Consider the following 12,224-nt stretch of genomic DNA (forward strand, 5'->3'; position numbering starts at 1 on the left):
GTTACGTCACTCGCTGCACCTCTTTGTTTTTAGTTCAATTAACGTTAACATCAGCCAAAACTAATCATTGGATGAAGTAGTCAAGGATTTTGCCTCGCGTTCTCCGCGTGAGTTTATATTCACTTCATATTTTTTTAATTGGACACAGCTGTCGTCACGTCCGCTAATCGCTAATTGGTTTATTTCACTGACAATCTGTGCGCGTTAGGCCCGCCCGTTCAAACTGCTCCAATTGCTCCGTGACCAGACTAACTCCCTGCATGGAATGGACAGGGAAGAGTATGGCAGAGCCAGGCAAGGCATGACACGCCGCTGCATTTAAACTTTATAGAAGGTGATAAATCATAATTAACAGTGACATGCATTAAAAAAAAGAATCCAATCACTTGTCAGCATCAAGAGTGCACAGCTTCAGACATCTATGGGCAGTTGACCTTTTGCAAAATGTCAGCCTGACCGCATCTGTGCTGGTGCGACAGAGGGCTAAATACAGAGCTTGTGTTGCCGAGCACTTTTATGGATGCCACATTCTCCACAGATCCAGCTGTCCGTGTAGCAATGATTGCAACACCTATGTTGGCATGTTTGTGAAATGATTGTGATTGTGTCAAACCCATTATGGCAGCTTTTCTCTGCAACACTATTAAAACTGAATTGAACACATGACAAATTCGAACACTTGCCTTCTGTGGACATCCAGCTTTTTAGCGACATGCGTTGTTTGAAAGAAGCTGAGAGAAAGATGACAATGGGATAGTTTAGTTTTCTTTCAAAGATTGTAAAACATCTGTTCAGAATCATTATAAATGCTAAATTAAATACTATTGCATACTGTTCCTCCACTCTATCTCCAGTTTTTCTTGTTGCCTCACTGTTGTAGGCAACTTCAGTCCAAGAAGGAAGAGCAATGCAAAAACATGTGTTTGGCAGGGCACGTGAACAGCTTTCAAGATTGTATTGCAAATACAGTATAATGCACTTATAGTTATCCAGTTGTAAATGAACACACACACAAGACTCATGACTAGGGCTGGGTATCATTAGTTGATACCACTATGGTAATAAAAAAAAAGTTGAGGTACTACTGGTATTGTTGAGAAAAAAATCACATTATATATAAATAAATATCTAATAATTTTTCAGACTGTTGGGTCCAGAGACGACACTAAGAAACGTACTTGGGGTTTTTTCCGGCTCAAATAAATGATACAAATTGAAAAGAAGCAGTCTTTCAACATCCTTGTTATGTTGTATGGTCCAAGACGACGATTATTAGTACAGGTATCAAAAAAAGCATCGTTCAGGTATCGCAAATCAAGTAAGATTAAAGTACTGGTATTGGGGGGGGGAATGTAACGGTTTCCCCACCCTACATAACACACCACACCTGATTGTAGCCATAGGCTTACTTCCATTATAGGTCCCACAGTTGGCCATCACAAACACGCTCTCATTCTTACCAGCCTATTGTAAATGTTTTTAGTGGCAGGGGACACCTTTCTGTGAGGCAAGTGCACTTACTACTCTACCCTGAACGAATTTGTGTAAGCTCTCAGTTGCTGACGGTCTTTTGGATGACAGGCAAAACATCCTACACTTCAACTACAGAGTATAACAGAACACAAGAATCAGCACATGTGAAAGCTCCCCCCCCCCCCCCCAATTTTTTTTTTTTTCACATGGTTGTAGCCTCTTTTCATTAATTATTGCAAAAGCTTTTATTCACACACGTTTTTCAAAGTGTGACAATCTGTCCCATTGTATTTTTGGATGATCTCAAAGAAAAGATGTGCCTGTTAGCAATCAGGTCTTACATAATATCTGGCTGCCATTTTAAAATCATGCAGTGACAGCAAAACGTCTTTTCGCTGTGAGAATATCGCTAACAACGTGTGACTTGGGCTATTGGCGCAGCTGCTCTGCATACAGGAAACAGGGGTGGCAACTCCTGTGTCGCATTCATCCACTGTGGCATCCCGTGTTGACGTGACATCCAGAACGTGGCCATGGAAACCAGACCCACATACCACAAACCAGCCATATGCAAATTCACCATTTTGTATTGTCTTTCACTACTGTAATCCCGATATATATTTCCAAGTCTGTCACACTGACCACACACACCTGATCTGTCTTAAAATAACCAACGCAGAGTAAGCCTGTGCATCATTAGCAGGCGAACAATTTTAATAGAAAATATCTCTTTTATCTGAGCAGGCACTCAAGTATTTCCACCATCGCTTTCCAACAGGGATCCACATTGGGAGTGGCTGATAGCGCACTGCTCTGGACAGTGTTGCAGTGTGACAGAAGTGCCGTGGGGGTGAGTGGCACAGGGGACACTTTGGAATGTTTGTGTGGTGAGCTTGAATGCCACCTTCACTTGCGCTCCAGACTGGCACAAGAGCCAGCCGTCTAAGTGCATGAAGCAGTTCTAGGTGATCTTAATGCAGACAAAAAGAATGAACAAGTGAATGAATGTTTATCAGGACAATGTAAAAACATATAAACAAAAATATCTGAATACAGTCTTAGAGAGGCCATTTTGAGTTCATAACGAAAAGGACAGTTCTTTGGAATCAAGAAAGGACTAAGGGGAAGCAAGCCCTATTTCCAAAAATATATCTCAAATTCGACCTAGAGTAGGCTCTGAACAGCTACAAGCCTCCACAGTGCTCCAGACACTGTCAATCATAGATGTAGGCTTCCTTTTCTAATATATAAAAACAGCATGGTTAAAAATATGATACCTACCCCATCGTTGTTACATGGGTCTGCAATGTCGGCTCCCCGCCATGTGGACCAAAGAGAAGCGCCTTTCCTCGCCCATTGATCTGTGTACACAGTGCTTTGTTTTTTCTGTTTGCTTTAGCTGTAAACACATTTGCTGAGTGAATGGATGCGGTGGTGCATGCTATTGACTTTCTTTTGTCAATGATCTGCCGACATTCTGACAAACTATCAAAGGCCGATCATTATGGGAGAGTATTTGGAATTGACAGTGGCTCAGATGCTAGAGCGGATCGTCTTGTAATCGGAAGGTTAGTGGTTCAAATCCTATATGCGAAATGTGCAGACTCTTAGGGTGTCCTTCTGAAAGACATGAAAGACACTCCTCCTGGATGAATAATTACCACTAGACACTTGTAGCGCAGTGGTTAGGACATGTGCTTCACAGCTAGAAGGTCCCGGGTTCGATTCCCACCTGGACAGGGCCTTTCTGTGTGGAGTTTGCATGTTCTCCCCGTGTCTGCATCGGTTTCCTCCGGGTACTCCAGTTTCCCTGACCACTAAAAACTCCAGCCAGGTGATTCTGACCATCAGCCTGGCCCTACATCAGGTGATGGGCCCCGGCTCCACTGCTCCTTGCGGGTCATTCCATTGAAGGACGTCCTTGAAGGATGGGACAAATGCAGAGGACAAGTTACCCTATGTGGACAATAAAGTAAACAAACAAACAAAGCTAATTCAAGTGTAAGCTATTATTAGCATAATCATGTTATCTCCATCTGAGTCTTTTACGTGTGTGTGCAACTATGACATACGCAACGCTTGATTTCAACCTTTTGCAGACAGTGCAACGCTGTTGTTGACGAAGAGGCAGAAGGGGAGCTGAGGTGGCTGACAATTTTGCTGTTGTCAGGGAGATGGGACAGAGGAGGTATGCAGCAGAAATGACGGGAAGAGGAGGGAATAGTGCAACGCTAAAAATCACTTTGAGCATCTTGATGTTTACTGACGTATCTGCTGTTTTGGGAGGTCATTGGTTAATTGACTTTACCAATCTATTACTACATATTTACTATATTTTTTTATATTCTATTTTATTTTTATGACACATGATGTCAATATCAATATACTTCATCTGGTATTCTAAAATGATTGTACCAAAAGATTTTTCAAATCAAGCACAGCCATCGTGTTATTTGTTTTTTTCACACAGAGCACATTCACAGGCTGTTATGTTAAATGAGGCCCAAACACACACAAAATAATCAAAGCTATCATTAGAACCAATTTCAGTCCCTGTAATGTCCCAACATTCCAGATTCTACACATGGGAAAAGGCACAATTCCAAATAAGGCTTTACCCGACCACCACTTTCTAATGGGCCTATTCAGGTTTTTCAAAGTAATCAACAGTAGCAGTAGTAAACAGGTCATACCCATTGGGCTTTTGGGGCGCTATTGATGCAGAATTACAAAAAAAAAAAAAACGTGTGAATGAAGCTAGGGAATAAGAAAATCATACCGCATACTGCTGTGTGCTTCCATATCGGGACACGGAGGATGGCGGATATTGTTACGTAATGCTCATTTCCCCTCGTGTTTCCCCCAAGCATAATATCTGATTCACAGTAGTCCCGACTGGAAGCCTGTCTAATATGATAATACTCCACATCCACTGCTGGCAAGGGCTCAGAGGAGAGAAAAAGTGCTGTTGTGGTCATAGACAGGCGCCTGTGGGATGCTGACGTGGATGCCTGCCAAAATCAAAAGCAAAGAACTCTTCGGGATGCAATATTGTATTACAAGAGACAATCTCCAAGGCAAGAGTGTTTGTCAACAAAAGTTCTGGATTCTTAAAGCCACAGTAAGCAAACAAATAGTCCATCCATATTGTATTTCCACATCACAAACCAAAAGGTGCCTGAACATGGTTTTGCAGCATAAAGGGAAAATATTCTGACCAAAAGCAGCCTGAGAATGTGGAACTTTTTCACCAAAACACAATTGATGTTTTTGACATTGATCGATTCACTTTAAGGTACACAAGTTTTTGTTATAATATCTGTTCGAAGAGCACCTGTTTCAATCCTTTTACTTTTCCCTGTTTTGCAAAGGTTAGTTGACAGATGTACCCATGCTCCCTTCCTCTATGTTCAATATCTCTGTTTGAAGAAAGTGGATAAGGGAAGTTCTTAGTCTATCAGACGAAACTACGACGAAAGAGTCTTGCAACACCTCAACATCTGATTGTTTTTCTTCGTTTTTCTCCTGTTGTGTATGTTTTTTGTTACCCTGCCCTCTGCGTCCTTCAACCTCATCGTCCCTTTGTCATCTCACCTTATTATTAAAATTTCTAATCTACTTCTGTTGTGGCATATGTGGCAAATAATCATACAATAATGTTTGCAGGAGCCTCAAAAAATGCCCACACTGTGGCCTCAGCTCGTGAAGGTTTGATAGGATTAATCCGGCCATTACTTAATTACCGGCCTGACAAGGAGCTGAAAATCCACCAAGAGGATTTACAGCTTTCCCGATAAATCAGCAGAACTATTCTGTGACCCCCTTTTTTCTTCTTTCATAACCAATCCGGTGCTCAGTGGAGAGTGGGTAATATACAGCTGGTAATGCTTTGTAAAAATCTGCCAAATCTGCTCGAGTGGCCAGCTGGGTTTTTCGCAGCTCCAAAAAGAACATGGAAATTGACAATGTGGCCAGGAAAAATAAATAAATCTTTGGGGAAATTTCTTTCCAACCATCTGTGCACGTTTGAAAGTTACGCAGCAACAAGCCTTCGCCCCACCACAACCTTATCAGCGCAACAATCTTTCTTTCACTTACATTTGAAGGCTTAAGTATCTGGCACTATGAGTAACTGTGGAGGTGAATGATCCTAACAAAGACATGTGGATAAAGTGCAAATGTAAAAACAAGTATATTCCAGGCAACATAGCTATGGTCATTCAAATGAGCTGTAAGTGACCTCACGACACTGAGTTTTACACCAGTTTTAATCAATGAGAATTAACAAAAGCTCAAATTACGTTATTTAGAGCAGTGGTTCCCAACTGGTTTGGCGTCGTGGCCCGCAATCACTCTGTGATGACAAGCCGTGACCCAAATACGACTTAAACTTAGAGCTGGGCGATCACCCACCCCTAGTTAAATTGCATCAACAAACCTTGAAAAATAGCAAAGGCAGGCGCTGAAGTATAGCAGATTGCCTCTTTGGATGCTGCTCTGATTATGGTCCATGTTTCAGAGGGAGGAATGTGACCCCACAAGCTCCCTCTTCCTTCTTTGGGTAAAACTGTGCCTCGCTGACTTCAGACAAGCCTTAAATCACTAAATCACTCTTAGCACATGACCTGCTCTGACATCTGCATGTTTTTGTACGGGAGGCCGTCTTTTTAACGTGAAGGAGAAGAAATATCAGAGAGACAGATGAAATAATAAACATCTCAAATTTTCTGCTGAATCTAGAATCGTCCTATGTAACGTTGCCCATAAGTCATGATCTCTAAACCACTCCCTGTTGGACTGCGGGACTTTCTTGAACCTGCCCTCTCTTATGTAATGTGCAGTGACAGGTGGACTGTGCGTAATGTCAGACTACTACAGTGGACAAGGATTAACTTGGCAAGGTGCCTCCTGTCTGGAGGTGTGTAATCTTTTTACTCGTCTGGCAGGCTTTATCCTCCTGCACCATCACCTCAGCTACTCACGCAAATCCAAGCAACAAAAGGTATAGGACATTGGCATTAGTTTGTGCGATGAACCAAGTAAAGGCTTTTATAATGCAAAAATGACTGTTTCAAATCATACGATAATATTCCTTCGTAAAACACCCGTTGTTATGTTTTGTCTTCTCTGCCAAAAGATGTTCCATCTTGCTTTAGGAATTCCCCCTATGTTTTTTTTTTATTGCTTAAGGTTTTTAAATGAACTGCACTACAAAACATGTATTGTTTTTAGTTTTTTATTAACTGTTTCTCTTCCCCTTGAACTGCCCTCTTATCGTGATGGGGGAGTTTGAGCGGCCAACTGATCCAAGGAGCTATGTCGTCTGGGGCATCTTTAGGTGATGGGTCAGACCCAGGGCAGTTCACACAAGCCTATGGATAGTTCAAGAACAACGTCGCCCGCAGTATGGTACAGCCGGGGCCCCACCCTGGAGTCAGACCTGGGGTTAGGGCTTGTGTGCAGTGCCTAGTGGTCAAACCTCTGCCCACGGGCCCAGCCTGAATCGCTGACTTGGGCCCAAGCTGCTGCAGAGGGAGCAATAGGGGTCGGATGAAGAGAGGACAGGGCAATCCCAGGCGGTGTCCACACACACAGTATATGGCCAAGAGGACAAGGCCCTGGGGAAGACCCTGTATGTCTCTGGCCTGGTGCCACCTCAGGATCCCCTGGAAAGACCTGAGGAAGTGTGCGTGGATAGGGAAGTCTGTACATTTGCTCAGACTGCTGCCTCCACGACCTGGGTCCGGATAAAGCAAAAGGAAACAGATGATTGGATGTTTTTAGCCTTTTCAGAAAACACAACCTCAGTCCATGTACTCTCCGTTGGCAACAACAACACCGAAAAAGAAATAATGGCAAAATTGCTGAATTACCAAAGCTAAGATATTTAATGCAAATTACGAGATCAACTCTAAAGCACAGGAAAATTAATGCATCAGTAAAATAGAAAATATTTCAGCATAATACTTCTTTTGGTTAGAAAACCTCAAATTACATTGACATTAAATGCTTTAACAGTGGTGCAGTAAATCCAGCATCTACCCATTAACCAGATGGCAGGTGGTACAAACCTTAGTGGCGCACTGTTATACTGTGTTGTGATGTCCACTCGTAAAAAAACATGGGGCATACTTGACTTGCATAGAGGCCTTGTTTAGTCATGCGTAAGATGTCAAAGGAACAGGACTTGCAAGGAGACTGCTAATCCACTCTACCATTTTATGTTGCTGAAGATTGCATTCTATTCACTGCCAAGTCAAACTGGTCCCTTGTCTTTTAGCTTTGGTCAACATGTTTCCAGTCCACCATAAAGGGGTCAATAGGCTGCTGTGAAAATGTGCCAAGGATGCAGTCCTTAGGAACGCTTCCTCACACCTCATGCATCTTGTCATGAGCACACATTCTGTGCATGGAGTGGTGGATCCCTTTGGCTGCGGCTCAACACTGTATTGATGAGCCTTCAGCTTGATCGGTCACTATTTATGAGTCAGCACTTTGCACAGCACCAGTCACATACAATTGGTCAAAAGTAACGGTCGCTCATGTAAATACTACAGCAGCTGACAATGCATGCTTTCTGAAAAGGAATCAAAGATAAATGTAATGTACTGTCTGGAAAAGTGACACCTCATGGTTTTAAGAAAGAAGATAATGTCAACCTGGTCAGCAAACTTATGCGTACGCAGAAAGAGGTCAGCTGATAGCCTGAATGTACTTCATGACTAGCGTGTTCTGCCAGTCGCTGTTCCTCTTCTTCATCATTGACAGCAGATTAACCGATCAGAGAAAAGCATAGTCTGTCCATACCAGCTTACCCGAGTTTGAATAGAATCGAATAAACAGGCAAACCACTAAACTTTGTTTATTACAGTGAGTTCCAAAGTTGGTTCTGCTGAATGAGACAGAGAAAATCGTCTGCCTTTGAGAAACTTACAAGTTGCAAGTTTGTGTCTGTGACTGGATCAATATGAAACTTTTTGGAACCAGGTTGTTCCATTAGTTGATTTTCTTCCCCCATGGAACTTGTATATTCCAAGATTGGAATTCATCTTGGTCAAGTTGAAGAACAAAAAATGGTCAAGGAAGCGATGATGATGATGATGATGATGATGATGAGATGTGATTTGTACTCATGGCTTGGGCATCATGTCATTTTAAATCCGAGTCCTAGAACTCTCTTACAATGCGTACCTGATGGTCTGACTGGCTGATGAATGATGGGACATTCATGAACCTTTTGTGGTTCTTTGAAGCACAATCAGAATCAGAATCAGAGTTGGTTTTATTGCCATGATTATGAAACCGTTCACAACTAGGAATTTGTTCCCGTTGATCGTGCAACATGAAAAAATAACATATAACTTTAGATAAATAATAAATTATAAAGACATTAAACTATAAGGGCATGCATAAGAATATTACATTTACACTATGATAAAGACCACAACAATTTGACAAAGAACAACAGCCTGAGTGTATTTTCAGATGTACAGCTGCATTGAATGTTAGCAGCAAATATGAGAGCGGACATACCACATAGTGCAATAGAGCAGATTACATTCACGAGTCTATAACTGAGTTATATAGTTCTTGTTTTTGTTCATGAGTCTGATGGCAGAGGGGAATAAACTGTTCATTCGGCAGGAGGTATGGGTCTGGATGGACTGTAGCCTCCTGCCTGAGGGGAGAGGGGTCCAGGGTCAAAGCGCTGCAGTCGAGGCTTATCCTGGTCTGTAGCATTGGGTTACCACACGGTGATGGAGGAGGTGAAGATGGACTCGATGATGGCTGTGTAGAACTGCACCAGCATCTTGGTTTGCAGCATAAGGAATGAACAGCCTGGATCTCATTTTTGAAAAGAGCCAGCTACAGCTTATTTGGTCTGTTTTCACAGCTGAAAGGCTGTTCCACACATTACTTAGTGAGGCAGTTGTAGCCTCTTTACATGAATTGTGGCATTAAGTTTTATTTACATGACACACATTTCAAAGGTTATAATTAATCTCACTATGGGTGTCAGTAATTTTAATTAAATTGCACACCTGTTAGCAAACTATAGGTCTAAGATTTTAATTTTCTTGCAGGCTTCTTAAAAAAAAATGAGTTTGACGCAAATGATGTGTGATCTGCCACGGCTTCTCTTTTCACTGCTTTTTCATGTGTACAGATAGTAGTGTGCTAGTACCACCCACCCACCTCTCTACTCCTCTCCTCTCCTTGATGTGTGACACAAGAATGAGACGGCAGGGCTGACCTCTAAACATGATTGGTCAGCAGTCGTCAGAGGGTGGGGCTGAGGGGGTGATGTACTGCAGTGGTTGTGGTGGGTGGCGGGTTGTGCAGAGGGCACAGCGATCATGACTGCAGCTCTCGTACATGTACATGCAGGACAGCACAGCACTCTGGCCTCTGAGGTTATGCTGGAGATAACCTTATCAAGAAGAGGGCTTATAGAATATTTATGGTCAGGACATAGGCGGCAGTGCATACATATTTATGAAGTACATACACTATCATCCACATGAATGGTTCCAAAAGCAGCTGTCACCTTCCATTGTCTGTTCTTTAGCAAGGTATAAGAAGGAATTAGTGATATCGACTTTTTAATGTGGATTTTCACATTTTCTTTGCTAAATAAAACATGAACAACAGGATCAAAAAGAGCCAGTCATTTGAACAGCTCTTTGAAAGGATCCCAACAGGGCATAACAGGCCATTGGCAGCACCAAGAATTTTCCCGGTGGGCCGATGTATTTTGGGACGGGTCAGGCCAAATGAGTGATCCGGCCCGTATTGTACCACAACGGCCCACAAAAAGTACTGCGAGTTCTATTACATCATCATTCATCATTATTTGGGTGCGAGTACACAACTCATCTGCTTTCTTGAGTCATGGTTCCCAGATAATCTCGTAGCGTGAGATATGAGCAATGGGACTCTATCTAGGATTGAACATTGCTCATTCAAAGAGGTGCATGTTGGGAGTTGTCCCTCGTCTCAATGTGCACAGATTGGAAATAGCTTCAGGTTTCCACTGAAAGGATTTACAAAGTTTTGGCCTTTTTGGAACTTCTATTTTCACTCCACACCTCCCTAACTCCGTGGTGAGTTTTGCCATTTCATTACCTAAATGCACAGTGCGATCAGTTGGTTTTGTGAAGTTTAGTCTCAAGAGGAACCTCCTTAACGGAACGCTCATTTTAAGATTGTTTAGAAATGTTACAAATGTTGCAGCTAGTTGTAAACGATCAGATTAAAGTGGTGAGTGCTATGAGGCGTTACCATGAATTCGGCAGAAACAACATGCAGCTATTGTCCTCGGTTTTGTAGCTTTATGTCTGCTAATGGCCTCGACTATTACATTAAATACTGTATGACTGATTTTTTACAGGGCCGGTCTTGACCCAAAAGTCCGACCCGACTCCCATCACTCGCATCACTATTGGGAACCCCTGGTACATTTAATCAGGCCAGCAATTCAAAGCAATTCAAAGGGCTTACAGAACAAAACGAATGTCAAAGTAACATTAAAAAGCAATAAGATCAATTAAAGATTCAATGAAAAGTGAAGGGAGCAAATAAAAATATACAGAGCCAAATAGAAAAGATTTCCAGCCAAGTTGTAGCTATTAAGAAAACGTTGATGACCGAGGAATCCAAATTATGAGAAGACACTAAGTAAAAGTGGTCTCAAAAAGGTTAAGGCAACATTCTCCTTGACTTTTCAAGAATGCGTAGGGGAGGGAGCATACAGCTTGCTTGATAGTTATTTATATTTCATTATTTTGACTTTCTCACATCTCCTCTTTTGGGCATAAGGCAATTCGTCAGGCAATGGATGAAAACCTTCTGTCCAAAGAGCGCACAAAAACAAGGCACTGACCCTGGTGTGACTCAAGTATCCGCAACACATATTTGTTTGAATCTTCCTCTTTGGCCTTTGATGCTCTGCAGTTTGTCACAATGCTACGATCAGGAAACATGTATCGGTAAAAGTCTGAAACAAATTCTGAAATGACTTGATCAAATATGAAATATGACGAGATGCAGTGTCATTACAAGTGATATTAGATTTTGGAGTGGAAATAATCATAAAAAGAGGACTGATCTAGGAGTGGTATGAGCAGTCAAAGAAAATGAACACATTTCTACAGATATGCATGACTATTTTCGTAATTCATTCTCATGTTTAACATTCCAGTAGATAAATCGTCTTCAAACCTGGCTCAAGGCACTAAGCTGTTCTGGGTTTAAGATGAACCAATCACAGAGCAAAGAGCGGGTGCAGTAGCTTTATTTAATCTAACCCAGAATCGGTGGAAAGACAATCTGATGGAACACACAGGTATATGAACCGGGATTTAGAAAAGATTAAAAAAATGTGTTTGTTATGTTCACGTTTACCAATATTATGTAAGCTGTGACAAAGCTTAAAGAGACTATACCTACATCGTCCAGCAACTTCCTAAGGTGTAGAATGAGCCCAGACCTATTCACCACAACTGCCTCTAAAATCCTGCTCTGTCACTCAAAAAGTTGTTACTTCGGGTCCGAATATCTGTCATGAACGAGCTTAAAGGAATAGTTCACCGTTTTTCCATACTGAGATATGTTCTTACCTGAGCTTAAACGAGTTGATACGTACCTGTCTGGTCTTTGTGCTTGGTCGCTTCTAACTTCACCCCGTTTGGCGCTATAGGAATACATTGGGAGAGGCCAAATGCTAACAAGATCTTTGGTCTTTTTGCGTG

Source organism: Gobius niger, assembly GCF_951799975.1.
Source record: "Gobius niger genome assembly, chromosome: 3".
NCBI classification, from domain to species: Eukaryota; Metazoa; Chordata; class Actinopteri; order Gobiiformes; family Gobiidae; genus Gobius; species Gobius niger.